A 9,887-nucleotide genomic window follows, 5' to 3' on the forward strand; every position below is an offset into this window, starting at 1 on the left:
ACACACTGTGATGAGATACCCTGTGCTTTAATAAAAGAAGGCCCAGATTAACAAGGTGTCACGCAAAACAGCACCCAAAATTGCTGCGCTATGTTGCTTGACAGAGAGAGAAGAGAGAGAGCAGGAGAGCTGCATACCCACAGAGCGATGACACAGTGCCGGTGCAGAATTTAGGTGCCAGAGTGCAAGGGTGCGTGCAGGGGGTCTAGCACAGGTTCGTAGTAGAAGGGTGCCCTTCCATTATAAAATACTTTGACTAAACAGGTTTTGAAACTGTGCCTACTTTGTATGTGTGCTCAGTGGTCGAAGTGGGCGGGAACGGCAGGGCACGGCGTGCCCCTACTTCTTTTCTTCTGTAGATTCCGTTCCCCTACTTTTTTATTGTGAACATGCGTCCCTGGACATCAGAAATATTCTGTTCGTGGACGGGCGGGGAGCAGAGAAGGAAAAGGTCTCTGTCTCTTACTTCCTGCCCAGACAAGAAAAGGATGGTGTCTGCTTCTGCTCTGCCGCTGGCAGCTGCCCCCTCTTTCTTACTCCTATTCCCTCTCGTTCTGTCTAACTCCTCACTTTTCCGAAAATCATGAATCAAGAAACGGTTCTCACCGTCTCTTCCTGTCGTCCATTTGTACCCCGGTGAAATGGATGCAAAAAAGAAAACCACTTTTTGCTGGAAATGCCGTTTTTATATTTTTCTATTCCAAAGTGCAGCCTCGGAAATAAAATGTTCAAACGCTGAAAAATAATTAAATAAAGCAAGATGGTGTTCTTAAAGTAGGCAGGTAATTTTTTCCAAACCCCAACACATTAGCGCCACTTTACAGAGTTTGCCAGTAAAGCGCTACTTTTGTTTTCTTGTCTTTCTTTGAACAGTATTGTTTTCCTCCAGTACCTCCTACCTGGAGGCAGGGCCGGCGCTAGGCTTGGGCAGTGTGGGCAGCTGCCCAGGGCCTGGCACTCTGCCTGCCAGGATGGGGCCCCCCACAATGGCAATTAACACCCCACTAGTCCTCGTGTATGTCTGCTGAGTGAAAGAAATGCTTCACAAACGGACTCATGGGAGGGGGCCCCCCTCCTGGGGCCTCTAATGGTGGTGTGGGAAGGCCTAGGGGAGGGTACACCTCTCAGGCAGCCAGTTCAGAGACTCAGCAGGGCGCCCATTGTCAGCACTTTAGCCCACACAGGTTTAACTCAGCCTCCAAGCAATTCTCACACCTTCAGTTCGAAATGGGCTGTACAAGAGTTGCTTGGGGTGGCTGAGAAGAGGAGCTGCGGCCCAAGTGGAGTCTGCACAAAGCAGCTCCCCTGAGATCAGAAGGTGTCACTTATGTAGATTTCAGGGGCCTCCCACATTCCCTTTTGCCCAGGGCCCCGAAAATCCTAGGACCGGCCCTGCCTGGAGGTACTGCAATACCTGGTTGATTGGTGGATTGGAAAACGAAATGTGTACGGTGGCTTTGTGTTCACAAATGTGGTCTTTTGAAACCATACTGCTTACGTTTCGTAAGCAAATAAGCAGTGGACATTGAAATGGGTCCTTTCTGGGCCCTGTAGTTATGTCCTTAACTTTTCAGGCAATAATACTTGTTGATTTCTGAATAATGACTGTAAAAGCGTTAAGTTCACCATGTTCCTGCTTACATTTTACATGCTTTATTAAATCTTTCATTCCTTATGAGTGTTTGCTTTTTCCAGCATGTTGTTACCTTTTCTTTTTGGCAGCATATTGCTCTTGCCTAGTGTGTAATTTGAATTGAGTCGCATCCAGTTATTTATAGCAGGTCAAATTGGATTGTCGCTGAAGGCAGTATGAGTTTCTCTCAGTGGGGCAGTATGGTGTTCAGTGAGGGAGCAGATGTAGCACTGGGGGCAGAGCTGCTACATTTAGAACTGGGGAACCAGGTTCAGCCTTCATAAACAGTCCCCCAGACCACTCTCCTGAGGGAGCACATTCCCATGCCAGACCTTAGAAGGCACCAGAAAAGCCCTGGTGTGTTAGCACCAGCAGGTGGACCCTAGCAGTGGCAAGTGTGGGTTCACCTTGAAGGCTTGCCCACCACAATCCATACTGAAGTTCACCTCCAGTCTTGCGGGCAGGCCTACGAAGTAGCAGACCCTAGAGCAACAGTGACTCTGTCACTGAGGTCACAGGACACCTTAGAAGAGCTGGCTCTAGGGCGGTGCGACTGGTGTGACCGCAACGGGCGCTGACTTTGAGTTGGGGCTTCGTATATTATGGTTTTAAAAGCACTTGCTGCCTCCTTCCTGGCCGCCAGCTATTTTCGGCAATAATAAAAATGTCATGATAACTCTGATGAATAAACTTCTTCCTAGAGCGAGATCGGAGATTTGCCTAGTGGAAGTTTTGACTCATGGAAAGATAGCGCAGGGTGTTAATGTGCCTGCTGCAAAGAAAATGTACCAGGCCCATCACAAAGTGCACATATTGTAAATAGGTCAGTCGGTTACTGCTTTGGTCAGTGAGATCCTTTTGCTACTTGCAGTTTATAAGTTAAAATCCTAACAAAGAACAGTGAGCTATTAACTTTCATCTAAGAGCTGCATACAAACTGCAAGGTATAAACTAGAGCGTTATGTTTTTTTCCCTAAGCCTTTGATTATCCTAATGTTGCAAAAAGTGTTATTTTTGATACAAATCAATAATGATTTTTAAAGAGGACCCCCAATCATGGTATTAAGTTTTAAATTCTGAGTTTGTGTTTCTCCAGGCCAATCATTATTAAACTATACTGTCTACTAGTATGGTTATCAAAGTCAAAAAAAATTATTTGCATAATTAGTTAAAATTATTACAAAATTCGCATAATAAATAACAATACAAAATTGATTAAAAATACTAGGGTTATAAACTCTCTGCGGCTGTTAAAATTAGGGTCAAAACGTGAAAGTTCATTGTGTTGAAAAGTTCCTGATAGCCCACCAACCTATTGATTCCCACTTTCAATTTGTCCAAGGCGATTTATTACTTCTGCCAAAAATTTGACTCCACGGCATGCCAAGATTATGGAGGAACCTCCAAGCCAGCTTGTAACGGCATGTCTACAAGAGCGTATGTTTAGCGCGTTAAAAATAGGTTTCAATAACAGTCGTCTTTGTCCTATCAGCGCAGGACAAACACAAAGAAAGTGGGCAAGGGTTTCAGTTTTATACCCGCAGAGGCGACATTGCTCCTTCTGGTCGGAGGGTTTCCAGGACGGCAATAAGTCTTTTGAAACGTGCATCCCCATCCGATAATCGATGAAAGCCTTTTTTAAATAGCCACTGAAGTGAGATGATAGGTAAGCGAGTGGTTTTGAGTTTGTATAAGAGTTCATGATGGTCCAGCCATGCCGACGTTTTGCCAATGTCTCTTTATCCTCCAGAAAGGATTTCCTTTTTGCTGCCGCATTGGCTAATTTGCTTAGGCTTGCTTTGTCTGTCCCTGATTTCCAGGCTGATTCCAGCTCCAGCTTTTCCACGCATAGTTTCAGGTACTTTCCCCAAGAGGTCGGGTGTGCGGTGTTTGCCCGTTTTTTGATTTCCTCCCAGCTCAGCCAGTCCAATGTGTCTGGGTCTGCAGATCGAAGTTTATAACAGAGTTTCACGAAGCCGCTCATGCTCCGGAACTTCTGGTTTTGCAGTCCAAATTCAAGCCTGCCTTGTGAAGCTGAGGTGGATTTTGGCAGATTGAAGACCATTTTATAAATTTTCGTCTGTAATTCATTTAAAAGATCGGCCTCCTTGCCACACCACGTCGCTAGGCCATGGGATAGGGTAGGCATGATCTGCGCTGCCATTACTTTTAGTAGATGGTTATAGTTTTGGCAATCCATTTTTACTTTTAAAGAACGATACGCAAAGATTAAAGATTGTGCTTTTGCTTGTAAGGCTGTTTTATGGTCCTTGTGGATAACCCCTTTTGATATTGTTATTCCCAGATACTTGTAAATCCTTTCTTCTTTCAGCGTTGCCCCTTGAGTCATCCATTTGTACCGTAGCTTATGCGCATCTACTAGACGGACCACTTTAGATTTTTCTTTATTTAATTCTAGGCCTTCCCGTTCTAAGTACGATGTTAATTTATTTATAGCTCTTTGCTAGCCGATTGGTGTTTTGCTCAGTAATGCGATATCGTCAGCATATTGTAGGTAGTATATTGGGTTGTTAGCTAGAGATGGTGGATGGCTGTCTGCCGATTCCAGTGCGCTTGAGAGGTCGGACAGAAGAAGGTTGAAGAGGGTGGGGGCTAGTACACAACCCTATTTTAGGCCTTGATGTGTCGGGATGCTCCTGGTTGTGTTACCCCCGTTTCCCAGTTTTACTCTTGCCCAAGTATGTTGATGTAGTGCTTTGATGGCTATTAAGAGTTGATGTGGCAACCCCCAGCTTTTTAATTTCATCCACAAGCGCTCTCTATTCACCCGGTCAAAAGCCGACTTGATGTCTATAAAACAGGCATTCAAGCGGCGTCCCTTTGCAGCTGCTTGATCCGTTAGGATAGACAGGCAAGTTAAATTTGTTATTGTCCCCATTCCTTGCCTAAAACCTGTTTGAAATTTGGGCATTATCTTTGTTTCTTCTATCCAAGCTTGTAGCTCTCGTAGAATGCAGGAAGCATAGAGCTTAGCCTCTACATCTATTAACGATATCAGTCTGAAATTTCTGGGGTTACGATGGTCACCATGCTTAAATATGGGATGGATTATACTGCCCTTCCAGGATGCGGGTAACTCTGCTTGTTTATGTATTTGGTTGAACAGAGGCGTTAGAATCTCTGACCACAGGTCCGGGTCATGCTTAAAGATCGCGTTTGGCAGCCCATTTGGACCTGCGGCTCCTTCTGACTTTAATCTTGATATTATCGACCTTAGTTCATCTTTGGTGGTTAAGTCGTCAAGCTCTGTTGGCCCCTTCTGAACTTTTTCCGCCTCAAAAGCTCTTTTTTCTATGTACTCGACTCCTTTTGATTCCTCCGCATTTTCCTGTGATGCCCCAGAACCATTAACGGGGCCGGAATCTGTGTTACAGTATGGTTATCATGTGACTCCTACACCTTGTAGTCCTTTGTCTTATGTAGCATTTCCTATACAGTCATTTACACACGTCAAATTGATTGTCTCTGTGTATATTGCTGACGACAGAAACTCCATGGCTCGGAAACAAATGGCTCGTGCTTCCGCTTTTAAGCATTTTTGGGACATTCTGTGATTAAAATAAATTCACAAAGTGGAATATGTTTCTAATGTCAATAGCTCTTATTAATCGTTAAATAATCATGTGTATCCATTGGTTGAATTATATAACATAATAAGCTGTAACTGGTCAGTGAAATGCCACACAAATACTAAAGATTGGGATGTTTTGCACATCCTGGCCACACCTCTAACTCCGCCCACTGATCCAATCCTCAGGTTATTCCCGCCCTCTGATTCTCCGCCCACAGTTCCCCTACTCCCCCCCCCACTTCGACCACTGTGTGTGCTGTACTATGCATCACACATGCAAAGTAGGGAAAGCGAGGAGAAATTAAAACAGGGTTATTTTTTGGCACAAAACCCTGTCCACTAATGGTAGTATATAGGGTTTATAGTTAATTGCTTTAAAATGCATGATTGGTTGCATGGGAACGCCCATGTGCCACCCAAGTAACACCCTACTGATGTTAAGTAACAAAAAGCTGTGATTTGGATTTGTTTGCGTTACTTTTCCTTACAAACCAAAGGAAACATACATTTATGTTGGTTTCTAAATCCCCACATGGTTTTGCGTTAAAAAAAAAAGTAACGTTAATACTACGGAAACCCTTTGTAAATCTTGGTCTGTGTCTTAAACGTTATTTAGAAGGGGGGGGAGGGTGTATGGCCAGACTGGGAGCTTGAGTACTGCTTTTTAAAAAGCATATTCAAAACGACATGATGCCGAACCACAACCACCAGAACTCACTAAATTAATCTACTCAAATAATTGAAAAACATCCTGTGCGAAGAGGTGCAGTGGTCAAAGCTGAAAGACTAAAAGGGAATTATTGATGTATAGCGGGCCCAGCGGCCGCCTGCCATACCCCTGTCTGATAAAAACGAGAGCCAGACTTGATAAGGGGATTATTGAAAGTGAAGCAGAATTCTAAGGAACTTTGTGCTTCGGCGCCAGCACACTACGCACACCTTCCGATCTTTTCTTAATCCAAGTCATTTAACGATTGTAAACTATGTATTACTCGTCCGTTATTTTAGAAGTAGTTAAAGTAAAACATCAGTATCCGAGCCAGCCAGGAGTCGAACCTGGAATCTTCTGATCCGTAGTCAGACGCGTTATCCATTGCGCCACTGGCCCCCTGAACAACGTTCGAAAGCGGGAAGGGCATTAGAGCACTACACCGCAAGGGATGATGGAAGATTGAGAAGAACTAAAGGCATCATGGGTCGTGTAGTTCACACTCAGCAAACAACAGTAGCAGAGAGTCCAACCCTGGGGAGTAAGGGCGAACTAAAGGACTTCACGGAATGTACCAGCAATGGAAGTTTGTTAACACCATTCTGCCGTCTTGGCAGAGACACCAAGGAGCACTTTGCCGATATAGTGCATTTGCATAGGGCGCGGTGAAATGCTCCAGTCACAGGCTACGTTCTAACCGGTAGGGCGAGGCGTCAGACATGCACTGACACAACTTTCAGTTATTTTATGTTTCCAGGTCTTAGCGCCTCACGCCAGTGCGCCTCTAAGATGCTGTCCGTTCAAAAGGAATGTCACACCGGTATCTGTAGCCGTGACACTGTGATCTGAGACAGACTGCTCGAGGCCAAGCAGCTCCTCGCGCTTCCTGTGGAATTCAGTCTTTTTTTTTACATTCCATATAAAATACTACCTCCTTTGCCAAGACGATAGTTATCTGTTTACAATTTTTAACAAAACAGGGCTCACAGCGAATCTCACATTTTTTTTTAAAATATAATACTATTACTGTGTCACATTCCAACTATGTTTTAATGAAAACACGACGTTCGTTAAGCAGGGGAGAGTCATTTTATTGTCATTTAATGTTAGCACTAATAAACAAGCATTAGAAATGCAATCGGGCTCGGATTTATTTGAGTTTGAGCTAATGGCATTGTAAATGCCAATGTCTTTTTGCCATGTGTTATGGAGTGTGTGCATGTGGTGTGTAGTGGAATTATGTGGGTTAGATTGTAATTTTACCAATGGTTGCATGCTGTGCTTTAGATGAATATGTTTAAAAGTAAAGTGTATCATACAGCGATTGCTACAATAGTTAATTGTGGATGCGTTAACAATTGATGCGTGGACTGATGGCTGTTGGTGTGTGTGTTTGGTGGAAGAGTGCACTGGCGCCTGGAGGTGTGTGTGCCTGGTGGAAGGGTGCACTGACGGCTGGTGGGTGTGTGTTTGGTAAAAGCGTGCAGAGATGGCTGATGGTGTGTGTTTGGTGAAAGCGTGCACCGACGGTTGCTGCTGAGTGCGCCTTGTAAAAGCATGCACTGACGGCTGCCTGGTGTTGTACGCTTGATGGTGTTTGTGTTTGGTGAAAAAGTGCATTGATGCCTGGTGGTGTTTGGCCCTGGTGAAAGCATGTACTGACGGCTGGTGTTGTTGTGTGTGTGGTTGTGTTTGTAGTGGTGAGTCTGTGGGGGTGAGTGGTGATGAGTGTGGTGTGTATGAGTGGTGATGAGTGTGGTGTGTATGTGTGGTATGTGTGTGTGGTGTGTATATGGTGTGTGTGTGTGTGTGTGTATGTGTGTGTGTGGTATGTGTGTGTGGTGTATGTGTGTGTATGGTGTGTGTGTCTTCTTGTGTGTGGTGGTATGTATGTGTGTGGTGGACTTACTTTGAGTGTTTGTTTCCTGCACACTCACACACTGCCCCTACACATTCACACACTGCTGACACTGCACACGCACACTGTTCACCCTGCATAGTCACACAATGTTCATCCTGCAGACTCATCTTGCACACTCACACAATGTGCACCCTGCCCACTTACACACTGTTCACACTACTCACACTCTGCAATCAGTGTCACTCTGCTGTCACTCTGCAATTAGTGTCACTCTAGTGTCACTCTGCAATCAGTGTCACTCTAGTGTCACTCTGCAATCAGTGTCACTCTAGTGTCACTCTGCAATCAGTGTCACTCTAGTGTCACTCTGCAATCAGTGTCACTCTAGTGTCACTCTGCAATCAGTGTCACTCTAGTGTCACTCTGCAATCAGTGTCACTCTAGTGTCACTCTGCAATCAGTGTCACTCTGCTGTCACTCTGCAATCAGTGGCACTCTGCTGTCACTCTGCAATCAGTGTCACTCTGCTGTCACTCTGCAATCAGTGTCACTCTAGTGTCACTCTGCAATCAGTGTCACTCTAGTGTCACTCTGCAATCAGTGTCACTCTAGTGTCACTCTGCAATCAGTGTCACTCTGCAATCAGTGTCACTCTAGTGTCACTCTGCAATCAGTGTCACTCTGCAATCAGTGTCACTCTGCAATCAGTGTCACTCTGCTGTCACTCTGCAATCACTGTCACTCTGCAATCACTGTCACTCTGCAATCACTGTCACTCTGCAATCACTGTCACTCTGCAATCACTGTCACTCTGCACTCACTGTCACTCTGCACTCACTGTCACTCTGCACTCACTGTCACTCTGTACTCACTGTCACTCTGCACTCACTGTCACTCTGCACTCACTGTCACTCTGCACTCAGTGTCACTCTGCGTCACTCTGCACTCACTGTCACTCTGCACTCACTGTCACTCTGCCCTCACTGTCACTCTGCCCTCACTGTCACTCTGCCCTCACTGTCACTCTGCCCTCACTGTCACTCTGCCCTCACTGTCACTCTGCCCTCACTGTCACTCTGCCCTCACTGTCACTCTGCCCTCACTGTCACTCTGCCCTCACTGTCACTCTGCCCTCACTGTCACTCTGCCCTCACTGTCACTCAGCCCTCACTGTCATTCTGCACTCGGTCTGCAGTCACTGTCACTCTGCACTCAGTTTGCAGTCGCTGTCACTCTGCTCTCACTGTCAATTGCTGTCACTCTGCACTCACTGTCACTTGCTGTCACTCTGCATTCACTGTCACTTGCTGTCACTCTGCATTCACTGTCACTTGCTGTCACTTTGCATTCATTGTCACTTGCTGTCACTCTGCACTCACTGTCAAAAGCCCTCCTACCCCAAATAAAGATCAAAAACTGATTTTAACAGTGGGTCAAATATGTGCAGCAGTGGCGTTCAGCATTTGTCCATAAGCCGGATTCATGGAAGTTTGTTAGTTTAACTGCTAACCAGGTAAAAGAGTTCGATTCTGATCAATTGCATATAAAATCATTTTACCTTTGTTGCCTTAAAATCTGGCGCGGTTTTGCCTCTTGGGCCTACTTTGGACACCCATGTTTAGAACGTGCTGCACAACTCGCACTCGTCGTGCACGGCTCGAAATTAAAATTAGGAACATAGAATAATAAGCCCAGAAGCCATGCCCACTACTCTAGTTAAATCAACTTCTCGGTTTGGCACAAATGGCCATCTTTGCCTCCTTGCAAGGCATAAACTTAAGAATGTAAATGCTGCGTTTATGTAAATTTGTTTTTTTCTTCAACATTACTAATCCTTTCCCAGCCTTCACAAATAAATACGTCTAAAATGCCGTGGAATTATGTTGGTTTTAAGTACATTGTATGAGAGCAGGAGTTGTTCGTGTAGGTATTATAAATACAGAGCTGGGTGCCTGCCAGAACGTGTTGAAAAAGAACAGCTGAATTTAACCCTCAAACTGCCTGGATTGCGCCCAGAATAAGACAGTTCTGTATTTCAAAGGCAGCTGAAAGTTATTAATGCTCCTCCCTTCCAATAACACCATGGTGTGGA

The 9,887-nt window shown here is 45.1% G+C and overlaps 1 non-coding gene across 1 annotated transcript; it reads right to left on the bottom strand.

The window, feature by feature from the left end:
- Window positions 1-6,260: 6,260 nt before the first annotated feature.
- On the bottom strand, window positions 6,261-6,333 carry TRNAR-ACG (transfer RNA arginine (anticodon ACG)). The gene has a single exon. It is a non-coding gene; the product is annotated as a tRNA-Arg (tRNA).
- Between the last annotated feature and the right edge of the window lie 3,554 nt (window positions 6,334-9,887).

The sequence above is a fragment of the Lissotriton helveticus genome, chromosome 5_1 (assembly GCF_964261635.1).
Source record: "Lissotriton helveticus chromosome 5_1, aLisHel1.1, whole genome shotgun sequence".
NCBI lineage: Eukaryota > Metazoa > Chordata > Amphibia > Caudata > Salamandridae > Lissotriton > Lissotriton helveticus.